The sequence below is a fragment of the Pecten maximus genome, chromosome 15 (genome assembly GCF_902652985.1).
Source record: "Pecten maximus chromosome 15, xPecMax1.1, whole genome shotgun sequence".
NCBI lineage: Eukaryota > Metazoa > Mollusca > Bivalvia > Pectinida > Pectinidae > Pecten > Pecten maximus.
This window is the reverse complement of record NC_047029.1, coordinates 24,490,734-24,507,731: the sequence shown is the minus strand read 5'-3', so window position 1 is coordinate 24,507,731 and position 16,998 is coordinate 24,490,734. Positions and strand designations below refer to the sequence as shown.

At 37.6% G+C, this 16,998-nt stretch overlaps 1 protein-coding gene across 1 annotated transcript in view; it reads right to left on the bottom strand.

The window, feature by feature from the left end:
* Window positions 1-16,998, bottom strand: part of LOC117344248 — a 54,293-nt gene that overhangs the window by 30,485 nt on the left and 6,810 nt on the right. The window contains exon 2 of the mRNA XM_033906931.1: window positions 11,403-11,610. The gene's annotated coding sequence lies outside the window, so the exon portion shown is untranslated. The remainder of the gene's footprint in view (window positions 1-11,402; window positions 11,611-16,998) is intronic.

Here is a 16,998-nt window from a genome sequence, read left to right as displayed (position 1 = left end):
TTCAAATAAGAGGATGTTGTCTCAGCTGCCATTCTATGCAGAAGGTATATAACTGATATATGATAAAAAAAATCTGAACAGTGTAGCATGGGATACCAGGTACACGGACAAATAATTTGAAACTGTTAACAGAGAGAAATGGCGAGGAACTGTCAAATAAATAGAACCACTGTATACTGCCAGGTAATAGGAAGTCATATGGGTGTAAAAGATAGATTTCATCACAGAAATAAAAGAAAACAAATAAAACTGTAAAAAAAAAGACGGAGGAGCACACAGTGTAATGTACCAAGATAACACGTGACTGTTATGCCCGGAAGGATTCGTCGATTTAACGGGGAAACACTTTGTAAAAGTGCACTTATCTCTACTTTTTTTCTGCTACCGTAAATGACACACACGTCACATAAATGTCGGGAAACAAATAAATATTTGCCGATAACTTGGCTAATGCATTCATAGACAAGAACAGACACGGCAACGATTGGCCCTGATTGTCTATCAGATGGGCAGTACATATACTTTTGTACATGAATAGTAATGCATTGTAGTTCGATGTTCTAACACATACGATACCATTGCTAACATTAAAATACTTATATTTATAAATCTTAATTGTATACCAAATAGAATCAATATAAAGTTAATTTAAATTAATTCTCCCTTACTATTCTTTATCCATTAAGTATGTGAAAAAAAACCACTTAAGTATATCATAACGATAACATTTTTTGTCTTATCGGATACGTTGGCCTTGTATCATTAAAACAACGTTGAAATGCATATACCCGGTATTTTACGTGCAATATGGCATACTGGGTGTTCTTATGATATCTCCGAAAGATATCCGGCCGTATAAGTATTATGTGTTTATAAAAAAGGATCGCTAGAACAGCACCGAATCAGAGGGTTTATCCAATAGGTAGTTCCTTATGTTTGCAGCTACAATAAATACTTCTCTGCTCGTTTTGTCTGATAATTTCAAAGTTGGTACTAATTAACATAAATATACGGAAGTGTAAAATCCGTATGCTTAAGCTAGGAGAGCGTGGAAATTTTGTTTTCTCTTCGACGGTTAAAGGTCTAATTAAAAAGGGTATTTGTTGGTGTTTAAGAAAGCTTTCGGACAAATGTATTTGGCGGAGATCAGTAGGCCTACGGACCATTGTATTTTGTGGAGATCAGCAGGTCTACGACCATTGTATTTGGCGGAAATCAGTAGGCCTACGGACCATTGTATTTGGCGGAAATCAGTAGGCCTACGGACCATTGTATTAGGTGGAAATCAGAAGGCCTACGGACCATTGTATTTGACGGAGATCAGCAGGCCTACAGACCATTATATTAGGTGGAAATCAGTAGGCCTACGGACCATTATATTAGGTGGAGATCAGTAGGCCTACAGACCATTTTATTTGACGGAGATCAGCAGGCCTACGGACCATTGTATTTGGTGGAAATCAGTAGGCCTACAGATCATTGTATTTGACGGAAATCAGTAGGCCTACGGACCATAGTATTTGACGGAAATCCGTAGGCCTACGGACCATTTTATTTGACGGAGATCAGCAGGCCTACGTACCATTGTATTTGGCGGAAATCAGTAGGCCTACGGACCATTGTATTTGGTGGAGATAGCAGGTCTACAGACCATTTTATTTGACGGAGATCAGCACGCCTACAGACCATTTTATTTGACGGAGATCAGTAGGCCTACGGACCATTGTATTCGGTAGAAATCAGTAGGCCTACGGACCATTGTATTTGGTGGAGATAAGCAGGCCTACAGACCATTGTATTTGACAGAGATCAGCAGGCCTACGGACCATTGTATTTGACGGAGATCAGCAGGTCTACGGACAATTGTATTTGGTGGAGATCAGCAGGCCTACAGACCATTGTATTTGACAGAGATCAGCAGGCCTATGGACCATTGTATTTGACAGAGATAAGCAGGCCTACAGACTATTGTATTTGACGGAGATCAGCAGGCCTACGGACCATTGTATTTGACGGAGATCAGCAGGCCTACGGACCATTGTATTTGACGGAGATCAGCAGGCCTACGGACCATTGTATTTGACGGAGATCAGCAGGCCTACGGACCATTGTATTTGGTGGAGATCAGCAGGCCTACGGACCATTGTATTTGACAGAGATCAGCAGGCCTACGGACCATTGTATTTGGTGGAGATCAGCAGGCCTATAGACCATTGTATTTGGTGGAGATCAGTAGGCCTACGAACCATTGTATTTGACGGAGATAAGCAGGCCTACGGACCATTGTATTTGACGGAGATCAGCAGGCCTACGGACCATTGTATTTGACGGAGATCAGCAGGCCTACGGACCATTGCATTTGACGGAGATCAGCAGGCCTACGGACCATTGTATTTGACGGAGATCAGCAGGCCTACGGATCATTGTATTTGACGGAGATCAGCAGGCCTACGGACCATTGTATTTGGTGGAGATCAGCAGGCCTAAGGACCATTGTATTTTGTGGAGATCAGCAGGTCTACGACCATTGTATTTGGTGGAGATCAGTAGGCCTACGGACCATTGTATTTGACGGAGATCAGCAGGTCTACGGACCATTGTATTCGGTGGAGATCAGCAGGTCTACGGACCATTGTATTTGACAGAGATTAGCAGACCCATCAGCAGGTGTACGCACCATTGTATTTGACGGAGATAAGCAGGTCTACGGACCATTGTATTCGATGGAGATCAGCAGGTGTACGGACCATTGTATTTGACAGAGATTAGCAGATCCATCAGCAGGTGTACGGACCATTGTATTTGACAGAGATTAGCAGACCCATCAGCAGGTGTACGGACCATTGTATTTGACGGAGATAAGCAGGTCTACGGACCATTGTATTCGGTGGAGATCACACCATCTCATCCTTTCTTTATATTCCATGGGCTCATTCCTGCTATGTTTTTACAGCTGCTGGTGTCACCTTGACACAAACCAATACATGGTCACGGTTATTCGAAGGAAGGATGTTAAACCCCGTTAAAAATAAACAAGGTTCAGCGATAGGTTGAACATTATCAATCACTTCTCCCAAGGTTTATATAATGGTGACGCTCTGGGAGAATCACTCTGAATCAACACTGCCGCTTGACACATAGACAACGCACAACAATTACCTATATACATTTTCAAATGGAAAATATTGCAAACATAAGGCATAACCATATGGTGGTTATAACGATGACAGTTTTTCTCATAGCCATTTTTTGTTAAGTAGCTTTATAAATGTCGTACTATATATCAACATTATCCTGGCTGTGATGTGAAGAAAAGCGTCAGGTAACCACTGACACATGTACAGCGGTACAGTAATATGCACCGCGTTCATGATTAGCCACTGTCATCGCTTGACACCAAGTACAATAGTCGTGGTGCACAGCTTAAAACACACTGGACGAAAACTGAGAAGACAGGAATGTGGGCTTCCCTTTGTATGTTAGGATCGTAAATCAATTAACCATTATATATTTCCCTTTTATAAATAGAGAGTGCAACATCGGCATTTTTTCTTGTCATTCATGTGCCATAAGTGACTTCTATAACCTTGAAGTTCACACCATCTCAACATACTTTGTATTCAACTAGTCACGCAAACACGATCTATTTGTTTTGATGTTTTATAGTTCAAAGGCTAGATAGCTTGACAACGATATGATGCAATCTTAGCATACCGCAATAATGTATGTGACAGGATGAGCATTTTAGTTTGAAAAACACTACTTTTAAGAAATACTTTCACAGCCAAATCTGGATAATATATTAGTCAATATATGTCATTCTGATATTTTTTTTCAATAGCACCTTAATCGGTGTTCCAATTCTGCACTAATAATAAAGTTTTCATCTTCATTTTGATAGATGGCGTTTCTTTTTCATCGATCCGATATCTTGACATCAGCATTGCACTCGTATATTTATAATGTTGTGATTTGTTGGTATTTTGTCTTTTCCGTTGACGGCATGGTTCATTTTGCTCTTAGTTGATGGAACCTTTATCAACAACGTATATCTGGAGATAAAGAGGAATGAGAGAATATATAGAACTACGTATTAACATGGCATGGTGTTCTGTGGAAAGTACAAAGAGTTTCTGCATATGAAATATAACGGATCCAAAAGAAAAGAAAAATGAAACTCTCATATAACTTTTAGGATTAAAACTAACAATGCTTTAAGAAATGGTAACAGCTCAGCAGCATATCTCTCATAGGTCAAGTGTTAAAGAGGTTGAGTGCTGTTTCAATAACCGTATCATACCAATACATGCAAGCTTTGTCAAGTTTGTGTGGAAGAGGTTGGAAAAAGCGAGATGCATTATCAAATAACCTAAGTTTTTCCCTTTATAGTCTTGTTTTCCTATGATACATTTGCCCCACTACCAACTTGTCGTTATTTGGTTGTGTATGTATTCTTTTTTTTTTTTTAACTTTTTCAGGTTAGATGTTTGTTAACAGAAAAAATATGAAAGGAATATCAAGATATTGATTTCTACACATCTCCACGAATCGTATCGCGCAGCCTATCATCCTGCATTCTCAAACCAATTCAATAACATCGCGTTGTGTTGAATGACATACGCCAGAGAAACGGTTATGCAAAAATTCAAAGCTATTATCAATTACTATCATTTGAATTCCATAGTGCTTCTCCATGACCCATTTCTTTGCTTGGCTGCCAAAGGGCGTGATGAAAATTCGATTACGCTGTTAACACGAGTTTGCCAATCAAGTGTACCCTAAAATACAAGACACGTGCGTCAACGAAGTATACCCCGAGGAGTCATTGACATCGTGCTCTCGTTCGCTTGTTGATGTATTGTCTTTGTGATGACTTCCTCTCTGTTAATGTCCCTGCTCTCACACGCTGTTTGGTTAGCGTTTTACTGTAAGAATCACATCCCGTCTGCTAACATTTATTTAGATCACGTGATCTAAACACAAGATTTAAAAGTTGTTGATTTCACGATATTGGTAATGAAACACGAATCTCTTTACGGCATGATGGGAGGGTCGTGTAACATGAACTGTCAGATACGTATTTCAGGATTCAATAAAATGTTCAGCAAACAAATCACTTATCTAGTTGATAATAAAATAAATAATCTATATTTGTAAAAGAACAGAAGAAGAATATCGGCATGATAACTCAAGCTCAAAATGAAATAAACGAGGGGACAATATAAACAAATATACAGATTTGCATGGAAGAATAAGCATCTTCAGCTTCATCAACAATAAATTAACTCAAATGCGATACACATACATACATATATATATATATTTAAATGGTCTACATTTCGTAAAAAAAAAAAGCTAACAAGGCCAAGGTGAAATACAGGAATTCAAATTAACATCGAGTTTTGTGGCAAGACTGTCCATGGTTCATCACCATACACTGAATATCATCCATACCCGGCCATCTTGTCTTTGTTTTAGTTTTTGCTTAGCTTTTGTTGTTGGTTTTGTATTTATATGAAAACAGAGAGTCCGAGACAGGTTCACTTATAAAGCTATCGATATCTGTGGACTTAAAATAAGAAAACCTATTGATAATGAACTTGATCTCGGATATAAAAAGTAACCAACTCCTCTTCATCATTTACATATATAAGTACAGTCAGTAAGCTGTATAATAAGAGGGAAAATGAATAGCTCCCTTTTGTAAATTTTCCCTATCTCGACTAAAATACTTCTACAGCAAACGGTATTTTCGTTATGAGAGCTTGGAATTACTCAATGACGTTTGGCGTTGATTAATATGGCAGATGTCGGCGATGAATCTGAAGACGCATTCCTTTCCGAAACATCTGGTCTTCGCGTAAATATCGTATATATTTTGTATTCCTGGTAAGCCCTCGCTTAACGTTTCGTTCAGTCGTCATTATAACTTTCCATAACATGGAAAGCAAAACATCCGTTTAATTTATCAGAATATACGAGGGCTGATTAATATGTTGTGAAGCTCATATTGAAGGATTTTAATTTTGCCGCACATATTTTTTTTTCAACATAATCCCCTTCAGTTTCTATACATTTTTGCCACCGGTGTTTACTTTAGAGTGCTACCTCGTCGATATAAACTAACCAAATGAGACCAGTTCTTGGGCACACCGCCCTATATAGTCAGAGAATAGTAGGACTTCAAAAGAACATCCTTGAACACCTCCTTCAGTACCAGGCTCATAACATATCAATCATCCCTTGTATGATAATTTGTAACACTTGTCCAGCATAAAGTCCCAATTATTATAACTAAGTCATGGTATGAAGTACATATACGTACATGAAATGATGACATCACTGGCTGAAAAATGCTGAGAATAATGACGTCACTATTAAAAAAATCACGAAAGGACATCAATACGCATATACAATTGGTTCTTTTTTCGAAAGCAAAACCCATTATATTACTAACTGTTTAACTACAATATTTTGATATCTACAGTAAATCATACCACAACAAAATATACATTACAGTTAATGTGACCTTGGTCTCTATCTTATTATGCCATCAGCTGGGTTTTATTCAGATTCACGGTTATCATTATCTTTACGACTAACCTACATTTGTATGAACTTGATATATACCATAACATATATAGCGCTACTCCGGAAATGCTCTGAGAGGTTGGTACTTCTTTAATCAAAACGACATATCACTCGCATTAATTTATTATGTATATTTCAGTTGATACAATCTGTAAACGAGAACAGAGTGACTATGTATATTTTACTTCATGATTTATTGGTCATTTTAATGCGATGTCTTACCTATCAATATAACCCATTTAGATGGACATTGAATCATAAAACATTATCATTCTGACCTAGATTTGTATGGCGGGTGTCTTCGATGAGGTACATAGTATAGAAGACGCTTACCATCCTGGGATACCTAGTCTTATTGTCCTTGTACTGTTTTAAGGGTCTCCGTACAGATTTGTATTTTGCCCTCGTTACATCGATTTTGAGTTAGAATTACGGTTCCATTATTATTTCGGTATCCTCTGTTGCTTCATTACCAATCCGGAGAAACGGAACCAGTTACCTTATTTAATATATGCAACGAAATCGAAGCATGCACACGTGGGCACGCGACGAAACACAATAAGCTAATGTATGTCTACATAAAATATAATTATAATTAGATATACTGTATAATTGATAATTACATATACTGTATAATTAATTATAAGATATTCTGTATAATTAATCAAACCGTCTGTTTTTTTGGTTTTTTGGTTTTGTTTTTGTTGTTGTTTTAAACTGCATACTGGTTTATGCTATCTTAATATCATGTTCTTTCTAGATCCCGGATGTTAAGATGCGAGTCTTTACAGACCTCCGCAGACAAACATGCTAGACTTTGATGACAAATACAAATGACCTATACTCTTGAAGGCGACGGAAGGCAAAAGACGGCAAATGAGGGCAAAGGTACTCAAAGACCGGAATTAGGATGGACGACTTAATTGTGTGGGCGAAAGTGAGATAAACGACTATACCATTAGCCCGGAAATAGGCCTAATGCAGTCTTTAAATGAGCATCATGGCGAATGAGGGTCAGCCTGCCGAGATATACATGTATGATCATAATATTTTATATAGTTTTATTCCTTAAGTAGTGATTTAAAATATTCGTTAAACATCAACAGGTTGATTTTGGATTGGTGTTGTACTGTTTAACGTCCTACCAACATCTCCATGGACGGCCGGACCTGTTTGCGAGCTGCAATGGTAGGATGGTGTATTTTGAGAGGCTGTGATATGTTCATGATAATGGGGATGTTATGCCAACTTTAAAGTGCTACCTCACTGAAGTATACAGCCGAATCTCTCGCCAGCAAGCCTTCGAAACGGCTCGCACTAAGCTGACAACGGAAGAACCAGTCGTCCCACTTCTACAATGCTGAACGTTAAGCATGCGTAGTAACTCCCAAATATATACATATACAATGCATATTTATTAAGCGTTCATTTTACTAGAGACCGCTCAACTAAAGACCAAAAGTTGCCTAGAAGAAGATTAAAAAGTTGGTCCCAAATTGAGTCGCCTCTTACGAAGCATGAGGCAGCGGCAACAAGTACAAAATTTACGCCCAACCTTCATGACAGTCAAGGATCAGAAAATGAACTAGTAAAGCACAAGATTTTAGATGAAGATTACTGTTTATTCCTTCGTTATTCTTTTTACATTCTTCTTTCAAATAAAAGAACAATATAATTTGAACAAAGTAAAATTAACGACTTTCGAGGCAAACATATAATGTAACGCAACAGGTTCATGGGCCAATCTAGTAAGCCGCTTGATAATTGCAGCATCTTTGATTTCCCTTCTGTTTTCATTTTCCTTATCCTCATGCACGTGTGTGGTACATGTGTATGTTGAGTTTCATAATACATTCGACATCAGAACTACAGGCGTTATGCTGTTGGTACATTCGGAAGTATATGTCGAAAGCTGTTGGGATCAGTTAAACGACCAACTGAAACCAGATGTTCACAGCATAAAAACTTCTAATATAATGTGCAAATACTGTGCGCCGAGTTAATATGCAAAAGTCTGGACTCGTGATTCCGGCAGTCACGTGAGTTTCCCCAGCTACATGCAGCTTGTAAGATCTTTCACATTTTATTGCAGATAAGAAAGAAAAATCTAGAAACAGACGTATTCCCTACATCCTACACGTGTTTATGGACCAAATAGTTGTTTTTCATAATCAGTCCCTTATTTCTCAAAAATATAAATTCATCTTTTTTCCTTTTTAACATCATTTCTCCATGTGCACTATTGAATATGATATATAAAACCTGTTTCCTCTGATGATTTATTTTTGCCATATTTACAAATGTTTCTAATATCAAAATGTTATTTCAGTATGAAATGAGGGCAAACTTCATACAGAAGAAACATTGAAACGGAGCCAATCCAAGAGGAGAGATAGTGCAAGGCGAACAGTTTTGTTGTTGTTTTTGTTTTGTTTTTTGTTCTTTTAAAGACAGAGTCATATGAGGACGAATGTCAAGGAGTTGTCAGGTTTGGTTTGGTTTGGTTTGGTTTATTTTGTTAAACGTCCTATAAACAGCTAAGGTCATTTAAGGACGGCCTCCCGTGTGTGCGACATGCATGCGTGTGGCGAGTGCGTATGTGTGTTTTGGGAGGCTGCAGTACATGATGTATGTTCGTGTTAAGTCTCCTTGTGATAGGCCGGAACTTTTGCCGATTTATAGTGCTACCTCACTGAAGCATACTGCCGAAGACCCCCAGCAGCACACCCCACCCGGTCACATTATACTGACAACGAAATGTCAGGAAAATAAAACACGCTCTAACCTAAGTTTTTACTTATGGGAAAACAAGAGAAACACTTGTCAGAACGTATATAATATATATTCCCAATGCTTCAGAAAGTGTTCCAGCTCCATTTTGATTTTCTTTAATTTGCCTATACAGACAACATGGAAGAATACCGCAGGGTGTAGTTGGGGCGAGGCGGAGGTGGGAATGAGGGGCTCTTGTGATCACTATAGAGGAAACTTATTTAGGGTACGCCAATGTCGCCTACGCAGAGGGTTGGGTAGGCTGGGTTATTGGGGTATCTAAAGTAGGGGTGGGTAGGCTGGGTTATTGTGGTATCAGAAGTAGGGGTGGGTAGGCTGGGTTATTGGGGTATCTAAAGTAGGGGTGGGTAGGCTGGGTTATTGTGGTATCAGAAGTAGGGGTGGGTAGGCTGGGTTATTTGGGTATCTAAAGTAGGGGTGGGTAGGCTGGGTTATTGTGGTATCAGAAGTAGGGGTGGGTAGGCTGGGTTATTGTGGTATCAGAAGTAGGGGTGGGTAGGCTGGGTTATTGGGGTATCAGAAGTAGGGATGGGGGTTCCCAAATTAGTTGTCTCTTACGACATACAGCAGTTCATTTCCCCAACTCCTTCACGGATTTAGTTATAGGGCCAAGAGTTTTGGAAGAATACGTGTCTTCTGCTTCAATGAAGACGTCCTAGTTAATCTCATTGGGAAATATTCGATTTCCTTGTGTAATATGAGTAACTTCCATGGTTCCCATTTTGAGTACGCGACCTTCACTAGATTTGACGTACGGGTTGAAGTGTTATTAGGACCATGTTATATCAATAAACACTTTACAAGTGATTTTGTTTAATAAGCCAGTTTGCTGTTACGGGACACAACATTGGAAATCGATATCAAAGATCCGTATTGTTCACGTTTTTTTCATTTACTACTTTGATAGGAGACGGAACTGCGACAAAAGTAATTATATTTGTCTGCTGTCCGAAAATGATTAAGAACTCTCGAAACCAATTACGCCGTATACATTTTGGAAGTATATATATCTTGCCCAGTTATATCGCAAGGTCAAGAGTAGTTCAATATGTATCAAATACAGAACTTTTAGAATATGACTCAAGAACCACTTCAACCACTTTCGTAATTATATTTGTACCACAAAGATTGTCAACAAATGACTCAGTCAGACTATTTTATAATCCTTCAAACGGACCGCCAAAGTAGCATTTGTTTGTAAAGGACCCCTGAGTAGTCCTTTTAGCGTTAAGAATTAGGCCAACTTAGGGACACTCAGAGATCACAATAACAGCAATTTATGGTTTACTTTCTAAACCTATTACGATTAAGCGATTACTACAGACGTATAGTAAACGTGGCTGATAATTCGGATTAACCGTGTTTGTCGACTATACGGCTTCTGGAGGTTCATTGCCAACCTAAACATCAAGACGTAAGTCAAGGTCGACGAAAATATAACAACGAAGCCTCAGTTAAATTACTCTGAAATTTGGAATTTGGTTTTTCTCTAAAGCATAAAGTTTGTTATTTTTCTGAAACCTTTATGTTTAATCTATTGAACAAAGGATTGGCTATTTCTCCGAAATACGAATTTTGTATTTCTTTGACGCCTTGAATCTAGTATTTCTCTCAAACCCACAATTGAGTGTTTCACGAAACTTGAAACATGGCATTTCTCTTCTCCGAAACTAGAATTTTTTATTTCGTCTTGTTTCGAACTTTTGTACATAGTGGGTTTTTTTTTAGTTAACTTCCTTTAATACATCTTTCGGAGATGTTCTTTTATGTGTTCAATATCCCAAAGTACCTCCTTCATCTAATTCCCTGTGTGTAACGGTGTATGACTATGAACATGTATCTTAAATAAAGAACTATTTTGATCGTCATCAGGTACCATTTGTCGGCCGGTTATCAGAATAATTTTTACGGGTCGGCATGGAGGATGCTGAAGGTTTGACAGAAAGCATGTAGGTAAATATCCTTGAATATCCACATTCGAAATAATAAAACAAAGCCATATCAAACTAATATCTTACCTTTTTAATACAGGTCGTATATTGATAGCTGGACCGTGTCTCGGTAGATGGCGCTTAGCTAGGAAAATGTCCATGAACATACAAGACTTGCGGCTCAAAGCATTGAAGATGCTTTACCAGAATGCTCACTTGGAAACGTCACTTGCAGAGATATCATCGAGTTACCCGACATGCACTGGGGTGTGAGGATCCGCAAACGGCATCTAACCTGAAAAAATATCAATATGTTCAATATCAGGCGTCAATCCTCGTCGTCAAGGTCATGTCAAGTGCGATTGAGTGGACTTGTGATATAGTTGACCTCAGATAGGGTAGGTATTCTCTAGGTACATGTTAAAACGTCTGCTGCAGTGATAAGATCGGTGATTTACGCCTTATCCGTCAATTAGACTAACAGCTAAATGTTATCATAATTACACCAGTGTATATAACAACCCCGTATGTACTATTATCTAGACTGGTAAGGTATACTTATATACGTATATATATAAATGACGTGTATTTCAAGCGTAATGATCGAACACCTGTATTACGCGGGCGACCAAATCCAATCTGATTTGGCACCCAGAACCGCTAATGAGCACTAGTAGTGTTAACAATATCATAAAGACACGGTGTTGACAGGCAGAGGTACAAAGACCAGGTCCTGCCATATATCATTTAGTATATTATAAATCAAAACTTCTTAAAGTACATGCATGATCTAACATAATCGAGATCAATTTCATGTAACAATTAGCTAAATCCGTGTAAAGAATGACAATGAAACACATAGTGTTCCTCTCATTAGATATAATACATTTGTTAAGCATGGTCCCTTCGGAGGAATTAATATATATAGAAAAAGAAAAACTCGACAACAAGTCTTTATTACTTTTGTCAAATCTTGTCGATTCTTCAGACTTCAGATTCGACGAAAGTAATAAAGACGTGTTGTCGAGTTTTTCTTTTTCGTTATATATACATGTAATTTTTAAACGTTAATAACCACAGTTGTTGCTGTTTTTGATTTTGTCATGTCGTTAGATTAAAGGCGATTTAGACTACTGTCCGACTAGAAATCAATGACTCAATAACGACAACGATGGCAGGCTGGAGACTTATAAGGATTACTTAAAAAACATTTTATCAAGTTTAATAATAATTAAAAGTGTCCCTGCATATAATGTTTGTTCAATCATCCTTAGCTGAAACGTAGAATAAACCCGTAGACATGAGTTTCCTTAATGAATATTGCACACCAAAGGAACACCAGTCCTAAGCGTAACACAGCAAAAGGTGTTACAAATAATATGTATAGTATTTCCACTGATGATGTGCAATGGAACAGACAATATTGTATTCTTTAGCTTTCCTTAGTATTGTTTAACGTCCTATCGACATCTTAGGCCATTTAAGAAGAGCCTTCCCTGTGCGCATGCGTAGAGTGAATGTGTGTGTTTTGGGAGGTTGTGGTATATTGGTGTTTGTCTCTTTGTGATGTTGAGGAACTGATGACGACTTTATAGTGCTGCCTCCCTGAAACATACTGACGAAGACACCCAACAGGACAACCCAACCGGCCACGTTATACTGACAACGGACGAACCCGCCGTCCCACTTCACTCTCTAAATGTTCAGCGCTATGCAGGAGTACATTTAGCAACAGTCATTCATAGACCCTGGCATGTCTTTGCTCGGGACAGAACCTAAAGCGATCCTCACAGGGGCGAACGATCAGCTAAAGGCCAAAAGTGAAGCATTTTCAAGGGAGACATTAGGAAGATTTGTTTTACAAAGAAGAAAAAAAGGTAAGATTCCAAATTTATCATACGAGCACTCTCGCCCAACCCGCAGGGCGCCGTTTTGTATTGCACTTTCCTTTTGTAATAAAATATAATCATTGTAATATATAGTCTATAAATATTGGAGCCACTAACGAACGGTTGTATAGTGTTATCACAATGAAATGACAGACGTAGACACATTAGCGTGATGTCCAACCCTGTCCCGTCATACTCACAATGGATTAACTAGTCATTACCCTATTTTAGAAGTTGAGAAGAAAGTGAAAGCAAATAGCAAATTTTATAAACTTTAATTTATCTCGACCGGTTAAGAGAATCAAACACTTTTAACATTAAGTCACAAAAAAATATGAAAATAAGTGTCAAGAGAGGAATAAGGAAAGAGTAGAAAGGAAAGGATAAGATCTCAAATTCTGTTGGCTCTTGCAAATCATGCAATAACGGATGAAAGTATGTAACACACTGTACTGTACGGATATTACCACCAAGAAAGGAAAATTATCGTAATCGTAACACTTATCCTTTTGAAAAGTACGGCAAACGGAGCCACTAGTTCGGGAGGGCTGAACGATATGAAGACAAAAGCCGATTTTTGCTGTTTAAAGACAACATATCGGCGATGTATCCCTAAGTAAAACAGAAGAACTTAGCAATACTGTAAACGTGGTTATTTTCGCAGGGGGTTAATTTCGCGATTTCGATATGTAAACTATACGCATAGGGAGAAATTTTCGCGATCGATCAACATTCGTTTGTAGTTGAAGATTACACATACTGATATCCAAATGATACACATTGGCAGATATCTGCGATTAAAAGGATTTCGCGTAATTAGCGTAAATTTCCCTCTCGCGTAAATTTCCAAATTCAAAGTATCTGCTAGTGGTTATTATTAACAACGTTTTCTTATGACGATATAATTGTTAATACAGCCCGATCACTCGGAATAAAATCGAAAATATTGTATGGCAAGTCTTTCCCAATACTCCCATGATATACCGTCCCTAACTTTGTTTGCGTGGATAAGTGGGCGTAACACTATAACACACAACTGGACGTGTTATAGCACATATATGAGCAAATCTCACATCATGTAATATTAGATATTATCATAATTCCTTTACTTTAAATCCTGGACCACTTCTATATATCAAATCTTATATAAATGCGTTTTATTCCATAAATAACATTAAATATATCATTATTGATGCTCAATCAATATTTTACGATAAATTGCATTAATTATAAATTCATTGATGGTTGGAATAATATATATTTTTACCTTTACTTTAAATCACGCTGACAATGTTTTGCATTTAGATGTATTATCAATGGTTATTTAACAAACACTTTAATCACCTTGCATCGACCTTGGGTGTTAATAGAACGATAAACACTTTGAAACAATCTTTATGGAGTCTTTAAATATAAATGTAGAGTAATTGATTCACTTTCAGTTGGTTAAATAGCAATAGGTGCATCTGTTATTTTATTAAGAACACCTGTGTAGTTGGCAAAAGTTTCTGGTATATTGATGCATATTTCCAAATAAAACTGTTGAAATTATTACGCAAATTATTTTCAAATATGTTTAGAAATTCATATATTTAAAAACAATTAGTTTGTGATATTTATAAGTAAGAGTTCCGGTAGAGTGGTGCGAGTAATTTATGACCGGAATGCACATTAGTTCTATTCTCATTGCCTGTGGTGTAAAATTTACATAATCTGAAATTCAAAATCTGCAGCTCCTAGCTGAATTCTGTTTTTAGACAGAAATATATTCGTGATGGTGTCTTCGGGTGTTGAGGAGGGGTATACGTGTTTGATTAGAGTGGATTTAGACAGCTCCAGGATATATCTTTAATGCATAAAAAGGTATTTTAAGATTATAAAGCAAAACCTGTATTAATTATCTACAAACTGTGTCCGTGTTCTCTGTTGTTTATGTTACAATTCAGATTTCGGATATCGTAATTTTTAAACAAGATAATCCGCCCTTAGCGTAGCGTGGCTAAACATGCAAGATTGCGTTTTAATGTGTTGTTTAGTATATGATTCATAACACTTCACCATTTATAGCGTATATTTCGGTCAACTTGAGGTGAAATCAGTCCGAAATGTTATAAAACATTCTAAACAATATTGTCCTTTAAAATGCCCATGGTTATATTTGGTTTGTTTTGTTTAACATCCTATTAACAGCCATGGTCATTTAAGGACGTGCCAGGTTTTGGAGGTGGAGGAAAGCCGGAGTACCAGGAGAAAAACCACCGGCCTATGGTCAGTACCTGACAACTGCCCCACGTAGGTTTCGAAGTCGCAACCCAGAGGTGGAGGGCTAGTGATAAAGTCATGCTTGTGAATATACCCGAGACGCTAAATCAACAACTATCTACTTGAACAACAATTTTAATATAATCATATTCATGCCATCAATGGGACAAGAAATGTGGTGGATGTACAAGTTTACATGATTAACAAATCACACCTATCGGTATTATTCATGTACAAAAACTGTACATCAGTAATACCTGTCCGTCAGTAATACCTGTCCATCAGTGATACCTGTACATCAGTAATACATGTACACCAGTAATACCTGTCCATCAGTAATACCTGTCCGTCAGTAATACCTGTACACCAGTAATACCTGTACATCAGTAATACCTGTACACCAGTAATACATATACATCAGTAATACCTGTACACCAGTAATACCTGTACATCAGTAATACCTGTACACCAGTAATACCTGTACATCAGTAATACCTGTACACCAGTAATACCTGTACACCAGTAATACATATACATCAGTAATACCTGTACATCAGTAATACCTGTACATCAGTAATACCTGTACATCAGTAATACCTGTACACCAGTAATACCTGTACATCAGTAATACCTGTACATCAGTAATACCTGTACACCAGTAATACCTGTATATCAGTAATACCTGTACATCAGTAATACCTGTACATCAGTAGTACCTGTACATCAGTAATACATATACATCAGTAATACCTGTACAACAGTGATACCTGTACATCAGTAATACATGTACACCAGTAATACCTGTCCATCAGTAATACCTGTACATCAGTAATACCTGTACACCAGTAATACCTGTATATCAGTAATACTTGTACATCAGTAATACCTGTACATCAGTAGTACCTGTACATCAGTAATACCTGTACATCAGTAATACCTGTACATCAGATCAGTAATACCTGTACACCAGTAATACCTGTCCATTAGTAATACCTGTACATCAGTAATGCCTGTACATCAGTAATACTTGTACATCAGTAATACCTGTACATCAGTAATACATGTACATCAGTAATACCTGTACATCAGTAATACCTGTAAATCAGTAATACATGTACATCAGTAATACATGTACATCAGTAATACCTGTACATCAGTAATACATGTACATCAGTCATACCTGTACATCAGTAATACCTGTAAATCAGTAATACATGTACATCAGTTATACCTGTACATCAGTAATACCTGTACATCAGTAATACCTGTCCATCAGTAATACCTGTACATCAGTAATACCTGTACATCAGTAATACCTGTACATCAGTAATACCTGTACATCAGTAATACCTGTACATCAGTAATACCTGTACATCAGTAATACCTGTCCATCAGTAATACCTGTACATCAGTAATACTTGTACATCAGTAATACATGTACATCATTCCAACACGATTCGTTTGCAACGCGTGTTTTGATTGGTTACGGACCATGTTCTAATCTGCGATAGATCCATGATCTATCGTGTTAA